Here is a 22,018-nt window from a genome sequence, read left to right as displayed (position 1 = left end):
CAGGGCCCAAGTTCTCTGTCATTCTCACCATGCAGCAGTTCATATGTAGGTTATGTCGTACTGGCTCTACCAGCTGGAATTGAGGATTGTTCAGTGATACTATAAGATTAATTAGACTATTAATAGGTCATATTACTACTGAACCAGTTCTATCCTACATTTTATATCAACGTTTTATTACTTTTTTTTTGTGAAGGCTGATGTTGAAGAAATCAAGGATTAACAAGCTGAATATTAGTAACTGAATATTAGTAATTGCTCTTCTCCTTCATGTAAGGTTGTTACTACTGTGTGTTTTCTAGATTTTGCCCACTCTGAATTTGGAAGTCCTGGCTTGGAATTTCTTTGGTTTTAGTTTGTTTACTGGTAGAAATGTGATTTTTGTGCTGCTAGAACTTCATTTCAGTCTTTCAGTGAAAGCTTATGTGGTTCTTGCTGGTCACCTTCTACTGATGTCTTTGTTCTGTAAGCACATTAACAGATTCTCTTGGGTTATTAAATAGGTACTGCACTTATGCCAAAGACACACTGTGGTTGTGCTCGATGTGATTCTAAGTTATAGAAGTTGCACATTTATCTTGCATAAAGGTACATAATCTAGCACGTTATCGGCCACTGAGAACGATATCCCATCTGCTTAGCCCACGAGACATACACAGATCATCTCCCGTGTGCAAAGGGAACAATATTCAGGCTCTGCTTTGTAAATGTTTGGGATTTCTCAGGAGGAGTCTCTACTTACTATCCTAAAAAGCAATACTGAAGAGAAGAGAGAGAGAAACGGTTGAGTTCTGTGGAAAGGTTTGATGCTATGAATTTCAATGGACATAACTTTTGTCTCTGTGGATGTGTAACTTTATAGCATCCACTCCCCAAGTATGCATAAAACGTATTCTACCGGTGTACTGTTGCTTGGGTAGTCAATATGCATATTTATTTGTAAAACACATGCACGCTTATCTGTCAGATGTTTTACGTGTCACCAAGTTTCAAATGAGTACAATAACTCTGTACTCTGTTGCAGTATGTTGGTAAAAGTATCTGTTCTCTCACTGTAAGAAGTTCTGAACCCAAATAGTGACTGTGTTTCCTAGCACCAAACCCTATCAAGGAGAGTATAAGGTCTTGATGTCTTGGTAGTTTTGGTTGTGCTCCCTTCACAAGGAGCAGTGAGCAGCACCTTGAGTTTAGTAGAGCATGTGCAGTAAAGGGTATCCAAGCATTAATCATTCATTGCAATGCTTCATAAAGAAAATCTCAGTGAAAACAAGAGCAGAAAACCCAACTATTCTAAGAAGTACTTTAAAGTAGCACTAGTTTCAGCTACCAGGTATTTGCACTATCAATCAAAATATATTTATTTATCAGTTGCATCATATATTAAAGCTCCAGGCTATGCAGAATAAGAGGCAGAAGAGAAATATTGGAGGTATACATATGAAAATACTAAAGCCTACACTTCCTGGAAATAATACATAAATGTCATTTGCTGACAGAAAAACAGATTGGTGTAAAAGGAACTCCAGAAATGACCTGACATCAGAATCACAATTTCCTGTGTCACAGGTTAGTGAGAAATTGCTTCTTTACAGCCTAACAATTCAAGGAATAATGACCTAACATTGTTCCACTGTGAATTGGGGCCAAGAGATATATTTTTGCAGGTAGCAACAAATAAGAACAAACCTTGCAAAGAAGTAGAGCGCATAAATCCTAAAGCACACTGGAGAATTCACTGGTTTTGACATAAGCAATCTATAAACAATATAACTGATTTGAAATATATTAGGCATGATTGCAAACATTACTTGTCTCTTCAGCAAAAATAGTCTGGACCTGTGTGGGCAGTAGCACATGAGGGCTATTATTTAGAGATTCAAGGCCCTTCTGATTTTTTTTTGCTCATCATCATCAACGTTAGTTAAGATTTACAGAGAAGGATGGGTGTGTTGGTTGCCCGAGTTGAGATAACTCACAGACATCTGATTTTCAAAGAATGCAGACTATCTCTGTCTGAAAAATCGAGTACGGAATAATGGGAGCTCTGTCCAAAAATCCTAGCATGTATACAACTTTACCTTTTGCTCTGCAACCCTTAGAGGAGTCTGGAGAGAGGAGCCCTCAGTACACAAGAGCTCTGATATATGAATAATATGGTCACATTCTTGTTTCTAAACTTTTTCTATTCCTTTACAGCCTCCATGTTTTTGCTGAAACGTCTTTTAGAAGATCTGTGATGCCTCTGGAAGACTTAGGAAAAGTTTAAAAAAGTGACTTACAAAAGCAGATAAGGTGAGGTATTTTCAAACACTTTATATCCTCTGAAAGTGAAGGTGAAGATACAACTCTGAGCTCTGACAAAACAGTTCTTCTTAAGACAGCAGTATCTAGTAGCCTGAATTTTGGTCTAAGAATTGGGATTTGTTTTCCAGCTTTATCAGGGACTCTTTATCTGGCCTCGCCTGAGATAAGCGTGAGGCACTCTAATTAAATTTATGGAACTGTAAAGGTTAAGTGGATAAAGATTTTTGGTGATGGGAAGGCCCAAACTAAGTTTTCCCCTTTTTCTATAATCACTGGCCACCATCAATAATGTTTTAATAGCCCTAAAATCACAGCAGCTTAAAGAAAATTATCAGTGTATATACACTGCTAGAGTATGTACACTACTATATAGGATAATGTATAACTTACAGAATATCCCTAGTTGAAAGGGACCCATAGGGATCACTGAGTTCAGCTCCTTTTTCCACACAGGACCAGACTCTTTCCATTTTCTGTTGATAGAGATTTCTGGTTTTCTGCAGAATTCAATATGTATTTATGTTTTCTTTTCCATCTTTGAAATGAATTAATGCAAGTACAGATTTCAACAAGCTTAGTTCTTACGAACTTCTTATGAAGTTTTGCTTTCTGTACCTTGCTTTAACTCCAGCTGTTTGCAGCTCTTCATGCAGTGCTAAACACAGGGACAAGTTACCATCTTGTACGTCCCAGTCCTCATTTCCTCGTAAGGGCACAACACCCTCTGACTAGGCCTGGGAAAGAAACTTGTCTATCACAGTGTGCCACTTCTTGTTTACAGTTGGAAGCTCTGTGAGAGGCATAGACCCAGACCTCAACTTTCCATCTTTAACTTCCTATAGTTTGGTAGCTGGATCATTGAGCTTCTTCTCGTAGTAAAAACCTGATTTTGTTTCAGATCTGAACTAGAGAAAGGATTCCTCACCGTCTGTGAGCAAACCAGGGCTGACTTCTCTTGAAAGCTGTGGGGAACGCACAGACTCTCTGCATTTTGAAGAAACTTCTGTCCTTCAGCCAAGACAGGTAGGGGATGGCATCTATGTTTCTCATTTGTGGAGAATGCACGTTCAGATGGCTTGCTTTTACCATTTTACAAGCAGTACTTTCCATGTCTGTAGTCGCGTGAATCACGTGAAACCTGTTTTAGTAGGACACTGCAGTTTGGTTAAGATTTAATAAGCTCTTGCACACTCTCTGTAATGAAAGGCAGGCTTCCAGGCTGGTTTTGTAGCAAATAAAAGTACTGCCTCATTTGCTGATGTAGCATGGAAGTAACCTTTCATAACCACAGAAAAACTTGTCAAAAGTTTATGGTATCAGCTCTGAATTCCAGATGCAGCAGAGTTTAAACATGGAAAGAACTGACCCATCCAGTGGAAGGAAGAAGAGAGAAAAAAGCTATCAGAAAATTAGCAGTAATTACTCTCTTGGATACATTTTGGAGAGAGAGAGAGAGAGAAAGAAGCATAGGGCTTAATCAAAATGTACAATGCAGGAAAATGGCATCTGCCTCAAGGAACTTCCCACTGTAGCTTTAAACAAGAGACAACACATACACTGAGGCAGATAGGAATCAAAGCTGCATATCATCCTGATGAGTATTGTCTCACTGCACACAGTTACGATTTCCCCCAGGTAAGAGGGCTACTTTGAAAAAAAAAAATGAAGGCAATGTGTTGTGCCAAAAAAATATTCCTCATTCTCCCAGCAAATTCTGAGCCAGCATTGTACATAGAGTTCTTAATTTATTGAATAGCATTGAAATTAGTTATATTCTAGAGTCATGAAGATGCACTCAGACTCTGTGCTATGTCACTGACCCCAGAGCTGATACAGCTGTTTAAATCAGGGCAGAACTGATCAAGTGCTACTTTCCATTTGGACTTAAACCAGATGCCATAAAGATACGAATTGCATGAAATTTTAGGCCTCTAGCTCTTAGTGATCATCCTATATGTAATTATTGTCTTCTTTCTAAAAAAGATGTGTGTTTAAAGCTGGTTGCTTTTGTCGTTGTTGATGTTGTTTTCTGGTAGCTTCTATCTATGAATATCCTTTGGAAGACTCATCTGGGCTTTGTAATTTACTATGAGGATCTATAAAGATTTATAGAAATAAATCTCATAGATGTGAGCAGAACAGAGCAGATCATCCCCCATTTGGGTCTTTTGGGCTGTTTTCTTTAAATATCTTCTTTAATTAATAATAATAATAATAACCAAACATTTTAAAAGCCCCATTAGTTCCCCACTTTGAGCTGGTCTCGCTTGCCCTGTTGTTAATCATATTCACTCCACTGACCTAATGGAAGTGGGACAAACCCCAGTTTAACAATGGTGGAGCTGGCAGTACGTCAATCTTTTATTATTGAGAGCTTTTTCTCCTTTTCTTTCTTTCCTTTCCTTTTTTTTTCTCTTTTCTCTCTTTCTCCCTCTCTCTCTCTCTCTCTCTCTTTTTTTTTTTTTTATTATGATTAAAAACCCATCTCCTTAGTCCAGAACTTTTCTGAATGTATCCTCTATACCCAGACACTCGTGCTACAGCAAGGTATAGTAACTGTGCATTGTCACACATCTTCAAATCCCTACCTGGTTTCACCCCCATCAAGCTGTATAAGAGCAGAGAGAAGAGCAGAGGGAAGAGCTGCACTTTGACCCCTTGTTCATATTTTGATTCTTTTATGTATACCAAATGTCAGTCATTCTGTCATCTATTTAATCTCAGACACCTATGGAAGATTAAGAGAGGGCAGTTCAATGAGCAGAGCAGGAGAGAGAGAAGGACGGATGAGCTACAGTGGTCAGATAATGTAAAAGCCAACTGGAGATTCTCAAAGAGCCCCAGCCGTCACCCTCCATCATCCTGCCACAAAAAGGAGGAGCTTCCCCCAGGCTTTTTCTAAAGGATTTGCACATATGAATTCTAGAAAGGAAAACACTCCTTCTCGACTATAGAACTGCTCTGAATTAATCCATTATTTCCTTCTTTTGATTTTAAAAAAAGTTCTTGGCCAACAGTCTAGATGTGTATATACTCTAATACTGCAGCAAGAATTTAAGACATATCTCACATATCATTATTCTCCATCAGTTTCTGATTGATCCAAAAACCTCTTATTCTATCCCACCCCCCCCCCCGGGTTTGTAGGTCATCCTCCCCCAGTGAAGTACCTGGGTGCACAAGTGCGCTTTGTTTGCTGAGATCAAAGGCTTGGTTTGTTCCTACTCCTGGTAACCAAAACCCCTCTCTCTCTCTGTAATGGAGTGCTCCCTTCAGCAGTGAAACCCCTTGCAGCACAAAATTCACATGGCGAAAGGTTGCATTTCTGGCTCAGAATAGGCTGCATGTGTGCCATGGTGGGAAGAAGGAACTTCCAATGAGATTGTGGGTGCATGCTGGTGCTAGTCTCAGACAAAGATAAAGTCATAATACCAATGATTAGTGCAATAACCTGTTGCTTTGTTTCTCTGGGGTATCTGCATGGAATAAATGGTGTTTTGGGGTGCATGGGGAGCCAGTTGTCATATATGTTAGCCTTCAAATGTCATGCAATAACATGGTGTTCAGACGAGATGATGTAGTCTTTTCCAACCTTAATGATTCTATGAGAAAAGAGGTGTGCAAGCATTCAGACCGAAGGGACTACAGTTAGTAGCAGGTTTTTAGAATTTAAATTGAGATATCGAGCGTGGGGTCCGGTCAGATTGTATTTTGTACAGAAAGGTTTCCAAGGGGCATAAAGCTTATTCTCTTCTTGCCCAGACCTGGGCTGTGTGTCGGGCAAATCCGCTGGCAAATGTTAACAGTGCCCAAGGGACTGAAAGTGAAGCTGGGGGCTGATGTGGCATGCGGTTGCCATGGAACTGGACATAACCCTGCTGGAGTCAGATACCCCAATGGTCCAGTGAGTTTCAGCTTGCTGTAGGGTACAGCACAGCGACCCTCACTAGCAGCATCTGGTTGTGTTTTAAACTTTTGATAAATTCCATAGCCAAAGAAATCAAAACAAATCAAGTAACGAGCCCCGTCTGGCCAAGGTCCAAGTTAAAACTGCTGCATTCCTCGTTGGTATTAACGTTAATGCATCAGATCAGTGCAAAAGTGAAGATATTTTTGGGATGGAGAGGAGAAGGTTTGGGGGATATTTTCCATTTCCTGCAGCCCTGTTCCCAAAAGACAAGGATTAAACAGAGTAATGTGCTCTGGCCAGGTTAGTCACTGTGCTTAGGGAGCAGGCTTTAACGAACGCTTCTCCCAGGGAGGACGTTCCAATGGCCAGGCCCAGGTTACAGCCGTGGAGATGTTCAGAACAAAAAGCGGAGGAGGAAAACAGAGCTGGAGAAAGGCACCTCGAGCTCCATCCTGCCCCTGCGTGGATTCGTCCACATGAGGCCAAAGTTTTGTTGTTTGGGGTTCTGCTTGTGTTTTGGGTTTTGTTGTTGTTGTTGGTCAGCTTTCCCCGGAGAGCTCTGGGGGTTTTGCTGTAGATGTCCTCCAGCCGAACGGGGGTGGGATAATCCCGCATCGAACCGCCGCGGTTTACCCGGGGAAGGGGGCATGGAAAGGGGAGGGGGATCAGAGATCTGGAGAGGTCCGCTGCTCCCACACCGAAAGGGTGCGAAGCTTTTCATTCCCCTTCATTATTTTTAAAGGGAAGAGGGAGAAAACACAAACCCTGCAGCCAGTCCTCCCTTGAAAAGCTCTCCAGCCTCTTCCCCGCAAGCCGCCGAACTTCAGCCTGCGTGTGTGTGTATATATTTATTTATATACGTGCGAGTGTGCGCGCCGCGTCCCGCGATGGGCTGATGGGCTGATGGGCAGCGGGAGCTCCGCGGGCCGCCCCCGGCCTCCCCGCACTGCTCCGCGGGGCCGCTCCGCATCGGCGCCGCGCTGCGCTCCGCCGCAGCTTTTGACGAGGAGCAAAGAGAGGGGAGAGGCACAAAAGGGAAGGACGGAGGGAAAGTCCCTCCCACGCCCCCCTCCCCCAAGTTTATGATGGGGGTCCGGAGGAGTAGCTCTGCTCCGCAGCAACCGCTCGCCTGCTGAAAACTTGCTGCTCCGCTTTTTGGGTAAAGTTGACGCTTATTGTGTCTTTTCATTGTGCTTTTTTAGGTTTTGTTGTTGGGTTGGTGTGGGGTTTGAGGTTTTTTTTTTTTTTCTTTCTTTCTTTTTTCTTTCTTTTTTTTTTTTTTTCTTTTCTTTTCTCCTTTTCCGCCTCTCCTCCCGCTTTTGGCGGAGATGCTCCGTGCCGGAGCGGGCTGGGGAGGGGGAGGGGAGGAGGGGGTGACAATTTGGTGGGGGGCTCCTTTTTGTGTGTGGGGTCGCACCCGTGCATGTTCCTCCCCCTCTCCTCCCCCCGCCACTGATGAGCGGAGCGCTGCGGCGCGGTGCGTGTCCGTCTGTCCGTTGTGCCCCCCCCCTTCCCCCCGGTGGGGACCGCTCTATCCGGGACCTTTGTTTTTCCCGGGGGCTGCGGGGACCGTCCCCGCACCGGAGAACGCCCGGCCCGGCCCCGGAGCTCCCCATGACCACCCCTGAGTTCGCCTTTTCGTTATTATAATTTTACTAACTTAACCCCCCCGCCCCCCCCTTCCTTCCTTGTCAGCCCCCCCCCGCCCCCCCGGGAGGGGCAATCTTTCGACAAGTATATTTGCCGAGGAATTTAAAAAATTCCCTGCTGCAACTTGATCCCTGTGTGATGAGGAGCGGCTCGGAGAGACCCGGACTCCAATCCTATTAAGGACTTAGGGAGTTGAGAGTTTTTTCCCCGGGACTCGGTGGCTTTAAAACAATCGGGGAAGAAGGAAGGGAGATGGGCTCATTTAGATGCCTTTTCTGCCTCAAGTGATTGCCATCATTTCCTGGGAAACATGACTTGTGGAGGGTAGGGGCTCGGGATGATTTAGCGGCGATCCTGACGCTTCTTTTGCGATGGCTAAGGGATTTCATTTTATTTTTCGCTCATTGCAGCCGGGCCTGAGAAACTTAATGGGATGGCGCTGCGCTGTGCTCTGCCCGCCCCGGGAGCTGTGCGCAGCCCAACCCAGCCTTTGGTAGGCCTTTGGTACCCGGTTGTGAGCCAGCCAATGTCCCGGAGTGGCAGAACCGTGGAGCTGCCCCCGAACTCGCCCCTTCCTGTAAATACCCACGTGTTCCGAACGGTTCCATCACTGCAAACTTGTACGCCTACTTCAGTGCTCGGATTAATCAGCATCTTGCCGGCGCGTGTCGATTTCGTTGCTTTTACAGATAAACAGAGTAGTTGTAAAACTTTGTCTGCCCCCCCCCCTTGCCATATACATTGTTATTACTCATTATTTATTGCAGCTGAGGTTCTCGGGATGCACGAGGCTGAGGAAGTAGATGTGTGACCAGCATGCTCCATAAAGGAGCATTTCAACAGATAGCACTTTGGCACGCGCTGTGGAGTTGGTGCCAAAAAAAAAGTAGAGTAAATAAGCCATGAAATTCAAAATACACTGAAGTGGGATGGAGTGATTTGTTGTAAGATTGATTTGATCTGTTTGTTGTAGCTACCCGCCTTTCAAAGAGAAAATAATAATAATAATAATGAAGTTTTGAGGTCTAAACCTAACTCACCTCACTAAAATAGGAGCCTTAAGTGCAATCTGTGCTGCACGTTCACCTGGAGAGGATGATGTGCTGAGTAGCTGCTCGTCCTGCTGGGATGTTTGCATTGCGCGCTGCTCACGGCGTACAGCAGCTGCCGCTGGTGAACTGGTTTGGGTCAGTGTTTCTGAGGAGTGGGGAGGGTGATTTGTGTTTTGGCTGGGACTGCAGGAAATGTTGACACCTGTCAACCTTTGAATTGCAGTAAAACCGCCATGCTGAAGGTTATGGCAAAACCGACGGCTTTTAAGAAGTGAATGAGATTCATTGTGGTTTTTCCACTCTAAACGACTCTTGGAAATGGGTTGTTTGACTGAAAAAGTGACCCATCTGTAGTACTAAATGTACCCGATCCGCTGAAGATAAACTGATCTCTGTGGGTCTGCGTAGTCCTGGCCTCTGTGTATGTTTGTGGAAGAGCTAATCTGTAAAGCAAGGTGAGGTAAGATTCACTTGAGCTTAAATGTTGTTATTGCTTCAAGTCCGTAGCTTTGAAGTGCCCAGAAATGCGACTGCTGTTCTTCAGAGAAAAGCAGAATCTGGAGGACTGTTTCCAACTTCCTTTCAATGTCTTTTTCTTTCTTTCAGTGTGTCAAAGGGGATGTATACAGATGGACAAATACTGTTTGTGTTAGGTCATTCATTTAGAGAAAAATTTGAGCCGTAGAGGAATTTGAGCTGGAGGCATATGCCAGTATAAATCTGGCATCATTTCAGTGAAGCAACTCCAGTTTATACTTGTGTAAAAGAAAACAGAACTTGACCTCAGAGATCCAATACACAGCAGCCTGCATTCCCCAGCGTCACACTGAATGCTGCAGTCCCATTTGGATAAGAACTCTGGTTTTGGCGGCGCAGTGGTGTATAGCGATCAGGATTTGGTGTTGTTTTAAAAGCAGTTGGAACTTTTATGGCAAAAGATCATTTTTTACTCTGGCTTCTATGGTTTTAATGCCACTAAAGGCTCACACCGTAATGTACCTTACAGTGATGTACTTGCAGAGGAGCCATGGGAGCTCTGGGGCAATAGGACCAGCTGTGCAGGGGAAGGGTTATATGATCACTGTGTTACATGAGTTCAGAATGTTTGGGTTTGGGTTTTTTTTTGTGTGCGTGTGATGCTGATAAACTCCTGTTTAGATCAAGTTTGACTTTTTAAGGGTATTTTTCAGTCTTCTGCCCCCATCCTTCTTTGTTTAAGGACATGGTAAAGCATCTGCCCAGATCTCATGAGCATTAGGACACCCGGTCAGCTGCCTCCCTTGGGGCTGGTGGCCTACTGTACGGCAGTTGTTTGCCCTGTAGTCTGAAAGGTACACAAATACTTCATGCTTTTGAAGAGCAGAAGTGCTCTGTTCAGAGGGAAGTTTCCAGTGCAGATTAGCGGAGGCAGTGGATTCACTGAGCAATCACCAAAATCTGTATGTATTTGTGCAGCAAACACCTATCTATTGCTTCGCCACAAAGCCTCCACTCAATAATCTGGCCAAGGATTTCAAGGCAGCCAGATTTTTTCAAAGCAGCTACTTAGGGACATTAGATGTGACTATAGCATCAAACTAATTAGTTGCCACTTCATTCCTATGAAGCTTCCAGGGCTTTATAGAAATGCAATATTTGCACTTCTCACTTGCTGCTGAGACATTGAGGTTAAGCAGCCTCTGCTTTTTGTCTGCTCTCATACTGATGGGAAAGATTCCAGCGCATTGTTCGAGTGCTGCGCAACCCCCTTGTATACCTGGGTAAATATTTTAAACAGTTGCGCATTTGGACAACTTGCCACAAAGCATGAAGTGGTATTTAGGGTTTGCTGCTGTTTGCTCTAGTGCTGTTCCCAAGGCCTTTTCAAAGAGAAGGGAAACAACAGGAGGTATTCAGGAATTAATGGAAACAACGCTAAATGAAATGATAGCAGTGAACAGCAAGTCCCGGTATGAGGAACTTGGAGAAGGCATTGCGTTAGAGGCAAGCGCTGCACATGTGCATGTGTGTGCATATGTACGAGTCTGTCAGTGCACGCAGAGCGCACGGTGCTTGACCCATGTGTACAGCCAATCCTGTACAAGGAATCTTAGATAAATTCACTGATAATTTGGTGCCTGAGTGGTGAGGATCGGATCTCACGTGGCAGCCTTGAGAGCTGGAGCTCTGTAGCTTTTCCTGCTGGGCTGACTGCAAACAAGTGGCTGCACCACTAGGTCCAATTTTCTGCAGGCCAGCTCCAGTTGGAAGCAAATACTTATGAGATAATGCATAGTGTGGGAGAGGCCACTGAACTTTCCTTCATTCATGCCCTACTACTACTAAAACTACTCTCTGTTTCCTTTAAGTTATAAAAAAAACCACCCAAATTCTCAAATGCTAAAATGTGCCATAGGAAAGTTGTTATCCTGTCATTCAGAAATTCAGATTATTAAAAGTTATGCTGGATTTCTGAGTTTTCAGTGCCACTGAAAAGAGGTCCCTGTGCCTGGAAGTGGGTGCCCAAATTAGAAAACGTACTTGGAAATGGGTTCCTTTGAGTGCCCATTGAGCTCAGGGGAAGCATCTGCAGCGCTGTCACTGGGCACGGCTGCCCGAACACACCTGCACATCCTTCTTCATCCTTTTGCAGTTATTTGAGCTTGGCTGTCACCTCACTGCAATTATAAATATTCCAAGAGAAAACAATACAAATTAGAACTGTAGGTACCAGGATCTTTGTACTGGATGTATTTCTTTTTACTTTCTAAGTGTTCTTTTTCATATGAAAGGAGTTTAGCAGCTTTATCCTTATTCAAGGCTTTTCTTTTTGTATCTGCTGGGGAGAAAACCATTAATTTCGTGGAATGGTGAGAGTAAGCCTTAAGCTGTCTTTGACATTTTAGTTTAACTTGAATAGGTTAATTTTTTTTTATTCTTTTTTTTTTTTTTTTTTTTTTTTTTTTAAAGAAAACAAGTTGGTGGGAAGTGTGTTTTAACTGTGAGCGCCCATTTCGACCATTAGCATGAGAAAAAAAGTTTTAGTGCATTTACTATTGTATTGAATGAAGAGTTCCAACAGTCAGGAAAAAGAAAGTAAAAGGCTGTAAAGAAATGATGGTCTATTCAGATTATTCAGCAGCCCAGAGCTCTGGTCATCTGCCTCTGAAATCTGGGATCGGGATATCACTTTTATCTTCCTGTGCCTTTCTCTCGCCTTTTTCACATGTTCACTTTTGTCAAGGTTTATTGATCACGTTTTCTTCTCCGCAAATCTGTGGAAAATTTAATGAACCAAAAACAACAGAGAAATAAAAGGAACTTTTTATTCACTAGCACTAGGTTGAATGTAGTTCTATAGCCGCCACCCTCCCGCCTCCCATGTGCATCATTGTGCTGCTCCTGCAGCGCTTACAGTACGTTACAGTGGGGATGGCCGTGCTATTAATTCTGTTCCGGGGAGAAGTTTGTTTAATGTGTGTGAGATGTTGCAGCAAATCCATCCTCGCTGTTTGTCTCTTCTCTGCCCTCCTGGCTTTCAGATTCTTGACTGTGTTGCTCCTACAGCTAAATACCTCAGAGCCTGTATTTTGCAGAGCGTTTCCCTCTGCAAGAATGAAATGTATTTGCTGCCTAGCAATTAGACGCAAATTTAAATGATTGCAGATTAGTAGCAGTTATTTACAATCCCGATTGTTTTGGTGCTATGATCCTTGTTCATTACACATCTGCTTTGCCATGGTGCTGCCCCAGAGCGCTTTGTGATGCAAATGCTTTTGTTAACTTACAAATAGTTTCAGTATCTAGATCATCTCAGGTGACATCCTTCAGTCTCTTCTGTTTCTCCCCAGATGGACTTAAAAAGATGTAATTAAATGTGGCTTCCAGTATGATTAAGCATTGCTAACATTTTCCCTGGGCATGGTTACTTACTTACTTACTGAACACTTTACTTCTAAATCTTCCTTACTTTCTACTCTGCCACTTTCTATCCCATGGAAGATTTTTAAATGAAGACCTTTCTAACACGAATAAGTGTAGGGAAATGAGTTAAAACTGAGCATGTTGTTTCCCTCAGAGATTTCTTGGGTGTTTGAACTCTGAAGAACTTCACTGCTACTCTAAGTTAAAGTTGCAGGGGAATGAAAACCCCAGAGTTCTGCCCGATAGTTGTGAACACTCCAATATTAAGTAGTGTCATCCATGCTGATGCTTCTAAGGGATGATCTAAAAGCCGCAGAAGGGCATCCGTATCAGAGCTTGCAATTTCAGATGCAGGGATGGCACACCTGTGACTGCATCTGCTTTTTCTATGCACAAAGTGTCAATCCCTCCTGTAGGAATGCGCACCTGCAATCTCAGAGTGCCTCTAAATCCACCAAAAGGACTTTGTGCCCAGCAGGATGCGTCCTACTGGGAAAATCTGGGCTCCTGTTTGTAAAAAAGAGCAATAAAAAAGACTTTTATGCACTGTGAAATGTGAGATTTTGCTGTAGATAATTCATTCAGATGAAACTAATGAAATCTCCTTGGAGGAACAGGCCTTCTTTGGGATGTAGTGTTGCAAAGTGGAACCTGGTGTGGGTTCAGTCTCCGGGTAACGGGCTCTATATGGTTACCGTCCCTCACCCATGACACATAGTGACAAACATCCCCAGTGTGGGGCTGCCTGATGCCCCCCATGCTCCAGAAGGGATGCTCAGATGCACAGCTGAATGCCTGCAAGAGCAGTGGGAAAAAACATCCAGTGTTACAAATGCCGTTCAGATGTGTAGGAGATGCCATAATATCACAGCTTGGTGGCTTGTATTCATTACTGGGAACTTTAAATAATGTGCCTCTGGAAATTAAATCCTTTTTTTCCTTTAAACACCCGAAATATTTAATGAGCATGTTCTTTAGTAGCAAAGAGATCACCTAGAATTTGTTGAGCTCTATGTGAAGCACGTTGATTCACTTATTAAAATCAATCGAAAAAGCCTTGAAAACATCTCACCAAATTTCTTTACAGTTTGAGAAGCTGCATCCCTATCTAAACTCAGTCTATTGCTTCGTATTGACCTGTGGAGTTCTCCTATTAGAGCCCCTTGTATCAAAGCTTCCCTAAAAGCAAGGTCTGTTGGTTGCTCTGGTGTTAAAAGAGCATCAGCTCCCAGCGCTAAGATAGCGCCTTTCAGAGCAGTCCTTAGCAGCGCCTCATTGTGCAGCAGACAATGCAATAAGTCAGACAGGACTTTCTGAGCCACCTCTGTAAGGAACTGTAAGGGCTACTGAAGTACACTTGTGTTAAGTTGAATTGATTGAAATTTAATGGCTGTTAGTAGCTATGAATGGTAATGATTTCCTAGAGTATCTTCACCATGCTTGACATTAATAACGGGAGAGTGTGTTCGTGTGATGCCAGCGTGTTACTCATTTTTAAAGATGCTTTCTCCCGGCCTTCTTTCACATAATTTAGTTGTTTTGATGCTTTAAGAAAAAAAGGGGGGGGGGGGGAGGATGGAAAAGAGCCACCTTGGGCTTCAAGGAGCACAGAGGAGCGCCTACATCTTGTCAACATAATTTTGTGCCCATGATTTTTATTTTTTCCAATTCGGACATAAATCAGACCACAATACAGTGAGAGTGATGAATTTGTTTTACACGCCATCATGAATTAATGCTATGCAAATTGAAGCTTTGCAGGTGCCATGATTTACTTAATAATTTCAAGTTGTAATGTTTAAGCTCATTCATTATGTTGGGGCAAAAAAAAACACGGTGCGTTCATATTTTTGAACGTGAAATGTGAGATTTGTGTGCATTTGCTATGTGTAGTTGCTGTGTAAGCACATTTGATGGCTAAGAAAGAATCAATCAGTGTTTGCATTCGGCATCTTATTCCTGCAGATGTTACTGAGACATTTCAAAGAGAATAATCAAATATTTGTGTGTAAGGGAAAGGAAGATGCTGGTAAAACATCTTTCAAGGCTTATAGAAAAGCAGGAAACTGCCAAGGTTTGTTTTTTTCTGCCTAATATATATATGTGTAAAAGCAGATTGGTATGGTCTTCCTATGCAAAGTGGCCTTTATTTGATCCTGTGGGGCTTGCTGCGAGCTGTTCCCCTATCTGCATTCTGTGCCATGTGTTGGGGATGAGCTGGGGAACTGGTGGGAGCTACGGGCGTCCGGGGTCAGAGGTGAACGCAAATGGGATCGCAGGGTTTTCAGGCTTTGATATCATTCTTAGTGCGCTTCCCGAAGGCGAAGGACAAGGGGGAGAAAAGTTTGACACATAAATACATCTTGAATCTCTGAAGATAAGAATAGATTTTGACTTTATTTCTCAAAAAATTGAGGTCACTGTGGTCTGATGACAGGCTGAAAAGCTCATCACTCAATTTTTTTTCCCATTTTTTCCCTCCCCCCTTTTTTTTTCCAGACGAACAAAGGGAGCTGATTTTTGATACATTGTGTGTGTTAAGTTATTGACAGCATATTCAGGTTCGGAAATATGTGGCCCTGGGGTCAAGACTCAACATTCAACATCAGGGCCCCCCGGCCCAGGTAGTAAAAATATTATCAATTCTGCCATAAAAGGGTGAAATCTCTGAAATTTCTTAATGCACATGAATCGAAACTGAAGCATTTCGAAAAGTGTTTGCTCTACACAACTGGACTATGAGTTTCCATGACTTCTGTAGCAATTAGTGATGCAAGCTGATTCATAACAAGATTGCCCCCAGCGCCGTTGGCCAGGAGCAGTGTTACTTTTGGCTCCCAGTAATCATGAAAAGTTTTCCTTTTGCTGGGTGTGTTCTTGAAGAACTTAGAGGAGAAATAAATCCTGATGTCCCGTTCCAGAAGTTGCCATTAGTTGGGTGTTAAAGGGCCTTTTGGGAAGCAGTACGCAGTGTACGTACCGTGATCGAGTTAATTATGTTGCTTTGGCAACCATAGCTTTGGTATTTCCTGACTCAAGCTTGCTGATGGAGTCATATTCCAGTACCTGGCATCATCAACTCTAAAATCTCTTGCAAAATTAGGTCGTATTTGTAAAACAAACAAACAAACAGGGCAGAAAAAAAGAGATGGGTCTTTTTTTGATGGCGTTAAAGGTCACTGTTTTGCAAGTAAATGCAGGTTTTCTGTTGAAATAAGATTGCAGAGAATGCTGTAGCAGTGCAGCTGTTTTTCCAGTAGACTCCAAGTGATTGTTTTAGAATTCCTTGTGTAGAGAATGTCAGTATTTTGAGGTTTTGCTCCAATTTGCAACAGGTCAGGTTTGGAAATTGAGAATTCCTTTGTAGACTGTAGTAACTGTACTCCTAACTTTGCTCATTCTTTCTCAGAACTGTAGTGGGATACAGGGCTGAGTGCATTACATGTGTTCCTAAACCATGAATAATTGTTTAGCTTTTGTTTTATTGTGTTTGTTTGTTGGGGTCTTTTCCCCACTTAAAGAAAAGAGAATTAAGGGGAAACCATTGCACATATTGTGGTTGCACTGTCTCGGTAAACCTAAGGAACTTCCTTGCTGCAGCACTCTTAGTCTCTGTTCTCTGTTCAAGAAAAAGTTCTTTCTTCTTCATTTTACTCCCAGGCCTCTGGCAGGGTTTGCTAAAATTTAAACTATGCATTGAGCTTACTCTGAGAACTTTGCTGGTGCTGGAGCTGAGTTCATCTGTCTGGGACAAAGAACACAGGGTGGTGGGCGGTGAATGGCAGGCCTGGATCCGCACCGAGGGGACGGATGGGGATGGAGCATCCAAGGTGAGAGATCCTCCTCCTTTACTTTCCAGAGGGCATTTCCAGTGGTGCAGGTGGCAGGGGGATCTCTGCCAAAGCATCCACTTCCTTTAATCTCTTCCCAGGGTAGAGATACTCAAAAACAAGATGCCATCCAACCTGCTGGGAGGGGAGATTGTAGAATCACGGAATGGTTTAGGCTGGAGAGGACCTTAAAGATCATTCGGTTCCAACCTCCCTGCTGTCAGTAGAGTTGCCAGATACTAGATCAGGCTGCTCAAGGCCCCATCCAACCCGACACTGAGCACCTCCAGGGATGGGCAGGGCCTTTTTGGTGAAGGGACCTTCTGACAGTGAGCTGAAGCCATGCTGGCCTGCCTGTTCTGGGCTGGTTTCTCTCAGGCTGATGTACTGTCAAGATGAAGGACAGAGATGCAGTAATGTGGGACCCATAGCCTCGGCTGTCTTGGTGTCATTGTCGGCTGCTGAAGATTCAGCTTTGCAGCCTCGTGGAGACATGTTGGTCTCAACCCACTTCATGTTGCTTCATATGGAATTACAGGCAGGTTCATGGGGTTTACCAGGAGTTCTATGGAGATGAGGTGAAAAGGTGGACTGCTCAAGGTGTCCTCTTCTAAGTGACTTTTCCATCCTCTGGCAGCTCTCTCCTGGCATGGTGTGCCTCCTGTAAAGAAGGCAGGGCAGGTGGGGTTTTTTGTGTGTTATTTTTCCCCTCTTGCTACATGACTTTACTCAGTGGGATGAGGTCTGTGCTTCCCACAAGCCAGGCAGCATGTCTTCTAGGAGCATGACATCACATGGCCCTGCAGCCTCCCCCACAGGCTGGACCATGAGCATCAGTGTGCAGTGTTTCAAGCTCAGGTGCTCTTTTTCTGTCTGAGTGCTGTGGATGTCACACCTCAACTCAGCATCTACTCTGTTTTAACACTTCCTGTGAGCTAATGGAGTTTCAACATCATCCATTTCTCCCTAGCTCTCTGTGGGCTGCAGATTTCTGTACATCCTTTTAGGTCACAGAATCGCAGTGCCCTGTCTTCTTGCCAGCTAATCAAATGACTAATTAGCTCTTACATCGCTGTGGTTATCTTTTGCTCTAGCTTTGGTTCAGCTCTGTGGGGTGAAGCTTGCTAAGAGAAAACATTGGAGAGCTATTTGACTGGAAACTTGGAGGTGGATGTTGTCAGGAGACTCCACCATATGGGCAATCGCTTGTGTCCATCCTCATCTGTGTACCTAATTCATTTCTGTATATTAAGGTATTCACTGTCGCAAAAAGACAGCTTCTTTCATGCCCCCTCTAACATGCTCGGAAGTGGAAACTTGGACAGAGCAAATCTCTGTGTGCATCGCAGCACCATTAACCCACTTTATTTCCAACTTTTCTCAGGTGTTGGTGGCATCTGGTTGCGACAGATGCTCTATGATAAAGCCTTCAGATCAACATGCCTTTGGAGATATCAGTGCTCTGTGTTGGTACTTGCAGACTGCCGTATCCAAATACTCTTCTTTAATTGTCTTATTAAGGAGAGAATTAAGCTCTGTGCTTTGACTGTTTTGGTGCCAGTGATCCTTATTGCAGGCTTTGGCACGGCACCGCATTGTGTTTTAAAGAGACAGCATCACTTAATGGTGTGGGAATTGAGTTGGAGGATAAAATCCGCTGAGAACAATGGCTGACTGAGTACGTAAAATCTGATTTTATGTTCTTCCCTCCAGACTATTAGGTGGGGGGTTCAGCTCACAGGGCTGTGATGATTTCAGAAATAAAAAGCAGAAATTCTCACTGCTGCCAGACCACAGGCTCCTCAGCGCCAGACTTGCAGACGAATGTCACATGTTGCTGTATGTTTTGAAAGCATACCATGTGTTATTCTTTAGCTGTCTCAGTCCTCCTCCCAGCCATATAATCTTCTTCCCAGTCAACCTCACAGAATCACTTAGAATTAAATGAGCGTTCCTCTCTCCCACTCCCATGTAGACTCAGGCTCCGTTCCCCCATACCTGTCGCCTCACATGAAGGTCTCTCCCTACAAACTTGCAGCAGTGATTTTAACTGGACTCGGTGTAACTGCCCCTCATGCTTTAAATCAGGCACTTTAGATGCTGATGTTTCAGCTTATGTTGTGTGTTAGGATCAGGAACTCACCACTGATTCAACATATGGTTAAAAATGTTGTGTGTGGGGTATAATGTGTTTCAGTTTTACTCAGCTGTGGGTCTAGATAACAAACACTTGCCATTAGAACTGCTGTTTCCAGAAACAATTTCTTATACTCCTCATTTTCTACTGTCTTGGATTAATGTTTCCTCCAGCTAATGACAGGACTGGACATGCAAACTAGATTAGAGCATAGTGTGAATAGTACAAGCTGAAAATGCTGGCGTCTCTCATTGTGGTCTGCGAGGTTACAAGGAGCAAGCTGAAAGCCACCAGAAAAATTAACCCAAGACCCTTGGGTCCCTCCTATTGTAAGGGTGGTTCCCACAGAGTTCGCCTCTGAAAGGTCCTTACTGCTTGGTAAAACAGGAAATACTGGGGCTGTGCCACCCACAGCAGTGGGACATCATTCCTTCTGCTGCCTGTGGTGCTGGGGCCATGGTGGCAGAAAAGGTGAGACTGCAGCCTGGCACTGTGCTGCTGTGAGTGACAAAGGTGAGGGTGCTTGCTCCTGGGGCTGCCAGCTGCAGGAGGGCTGCTCCTGATTTTAGCCGAGACAGGAGGCAGGCAGTGCTTTTATTCAGCAACTCATAAGTTTGGCTTACACTGCCAGGAGCAGGGTATTCTACTGCTCCCGCATCTAGTAGTTCTATGAGCCTCACTGATGTAGGCAGTGCTCCTGCAACCACCCTTGGTGCAGGCTGTGCCAACTGATGTCCCAGCCTGCAGGCATGCCAGCCATGCTGTGCACTGGCTAAGTTCCCATTCTTATTCTTTTAAAACCCTAGATTTCAGTCCTTGTTGAAAGGCTGGATCCCAGCCGGTGTCTTGGGTGTCAGGCTTGGAATTCTCTCTTCTGGAGAAAGAAGTGATTTATTGGCTTCCTCTGAAAACTGGACGAGAATAGAAAGTTCATGTTTCATGTTTAGGTGTAATTGCGAATGCACTGGTTGAATGATGAGGTGCACAGTGTTCAGAAGGAAAGCTGACACCACTCCATCCAAGTGCAGGGTTTCCACCTGGCTATGGCTTTGTCAGATCAATCTGATGAGTCCCAGTATAACTGGGACCTAATTTCTCACAGCCTCCTTGGGCTTACTGGGGGCTGAAACTGGGCGCAGCAGATAGGTGTGCTGGAGTGGCAGAGATAGTGATGTGACATGGCAGGGGCTAGCACTGGGCATATCAGCCTAAGGGACAGCAAGCACAGTGTCCTGCCCAGCTGAGATGTTTAGCCTGTGTCTGTGGGGAAGAAGATCCTGATCTCCCTTTGGATATTGCAGGAGAGACCCCCAGAGTACAGGGAAGAGTACAGTGGTGTGAGAGGAAGGGCCGTGTAGTACTTGGTTAAAGAGGCAAAAGAAAACCTTGAGAAAAGAGCCGTAATTGGTGCCTCTACTTGGGAAACAAGTTGTTAGTTTTATAAATGACATTTCTCTGTTCAGGACTGTGCATTGTTGATTGCTCAGTTTTAGGCTAGTGCTGCTCACTGGGACAGGATAGGTAGGAGTTGGTGCCATACCTGTAAATTAAAGGAATCTCCAGATAAGTTTCCTCTCTGCTAGCAACTGAATGCAGCATTCTTCCCATGAGAGACTGTGAATCAGCGTTGTGGATACAATTCCCAGGCATCCAGAAAACTCAGATCTGTGGTTTTATGATGAGAAGTTGGAGTAGAAAACTGTTGTTTGTCTGGACAGGTCACTTACATCTGGTAGGGAAGTCTGATGAGGGGTCAGTGCAGCTGCTGTTAGCACTAACCTGCCCTTAGCATCTCACAGGGCGGATCTGAGCTCTCTAGTTTCTAAGAACTCTGTTTCATTGTCTGGAGAAACCCCAGGAGGGTAGCTTGACTTAGACCCTTGGAAATATAGGTATGCTTTGCAGCTTTGACACCCTTATCAATAGAGGATGTTTGCTCTTCTTAACACAGGTTCTTAACAAAAGGTCCATGAGTAAGGGCTGCTTTGGGAGGTCAGATGTGGCTGAGAGGGCTTTCTTTCAGCCTCAAGTATATTACTGTTTCCCACCCATGTGGACCACTCTGAGCTGTTTATGCTAATGTGCTCAACAAGGAGTTGTGCTTTAAAACCATCCAGAGCTTTTGCTAGAAAAAAGAGGCAGGTTACTCAGCAGCTCTGTAAGGACAAGCAATATGTATGATGCAGTGTGCTTTGTTTGCATACAGGTGCTTAGGGGCTGTTGAAAGCAATCACTATAAACCAGATCTTTAATGGGTTTGGGATGTGTATTGGTGTGTTGAACCTTATTTTTGTGGTGCTGTCATAGGAGGACATGAGAAGCTACTTGAAGCAGATCTCATTGATTTATGAAAGAAGTAGTTGGGAGTTTGGTTATTTCCCAGGGGGCTTTACAGAAAGCAGTACTTTCCCTGCCCTTTCCTTATCTGAGAGAGCCTTTCCTGGGGTCTGCAAAGCTCATCTTATCTTCCAGGGCACTTGGGGGACATAGATCTGTTATGGCTCTGGTTATTAGCAACACCAGTAGGGATAATCACAGAAAGCAGAACCATTGCATTGTCATACAAGGAGATCATAGATCGTTCTCAATCTGTTTTTTGCCTTAAAGTTTTTGATCTTCAGCAGGCCAGACAGTGCCCTAGAGAAGAGAAGGCTGGAATGTAGAATCAGCAGCTCTCTGCTCTGCCAGACCTGCGGCGAGTTGCAAAAGCACATTGAGCTCACAGCCAGGCACAGCATGCACTGCCTCTTGGCTCCTGTGTGCTTAGGGGTCATGAAGAAGACTCAGAGAAACAGCCTCACAGACAGCCCGTTGGGGGCTGGGGTAAATTCTGTTTTGGGAAAGAAGAAGCATCAGATACCAAACCTGTAGGAAACCAGTCTTCATTGGTTCTGCAACCTGTTGGACAACTTGTGTTGTTTTATTAACTTTTTATTACAGCAAAAGTGACTAGAATAAAAATAATCTAGGTGCCAAGGGGATAAACAGTGAATTAAAAGGATTAAGGTCTGAAAGTTTTATTGCTTTTAGAATGATGTTATTAGATTTACTAGCTTAAGTTAAATCTACATGGCTGAATTACTTCTCAACCTAGTAAAGGGTTTTGTAGAGAAAAATACATCTGTTTAGGTGTTTTAGAAGGACTTTATCCAGAGTATGTCACAACTCTTTAGGCTGTTATGGAGGCGTAGAGCAGCCATCCTTTCTGTCATAAGCTAAATGGTTGCTGACT

At 43.9% G+C, this 22,018-nt stretch overlaps 1 protein-coding gene across 2 annotated transcripts in view; it reads left to right on the top strand.

The window, feature by feature from the left end:
- The first annotated feature begins 7,278 nt into the window (after positions 1-7,278).
- The window catches only part of GLI2 (GLI family zinc finger 2), a 172,700-nt gene continuing 157,960 nt past the window's right edge, over positions 7,279-22,018 (top strand). For both annotated transcript variants that reach the window (XM_072341080.1, XM_072341077.1), the window contains exon 1: positions 7,279-7,373. The gene's annotated coding sequence lies outside the window, so the exon portion shown is untranslated. The remainder of the gene's footprint in view (positions 7,374-22,018) is intronic.

Source organism: Excalfactoria chinensis, chromosome 7 (assembly GCF_039878825.1).
Source record: "Excalfactoria chinensis isolate bCotChi1 chromosome 7, bCotChi1.hap2, whole genome shotgun sequence".
In the NCBI taxonomy this organism is placed as follows: domain Eukaryota; kingdom Metazoa; phylum Chordata; class Aves; order Galliformes; family Phasianidae; genus Excalfactoria; species Excalfactoria chinensis.
This window is presented reverse-complemented; position numbering and strand designations above follow the sequence as displayed.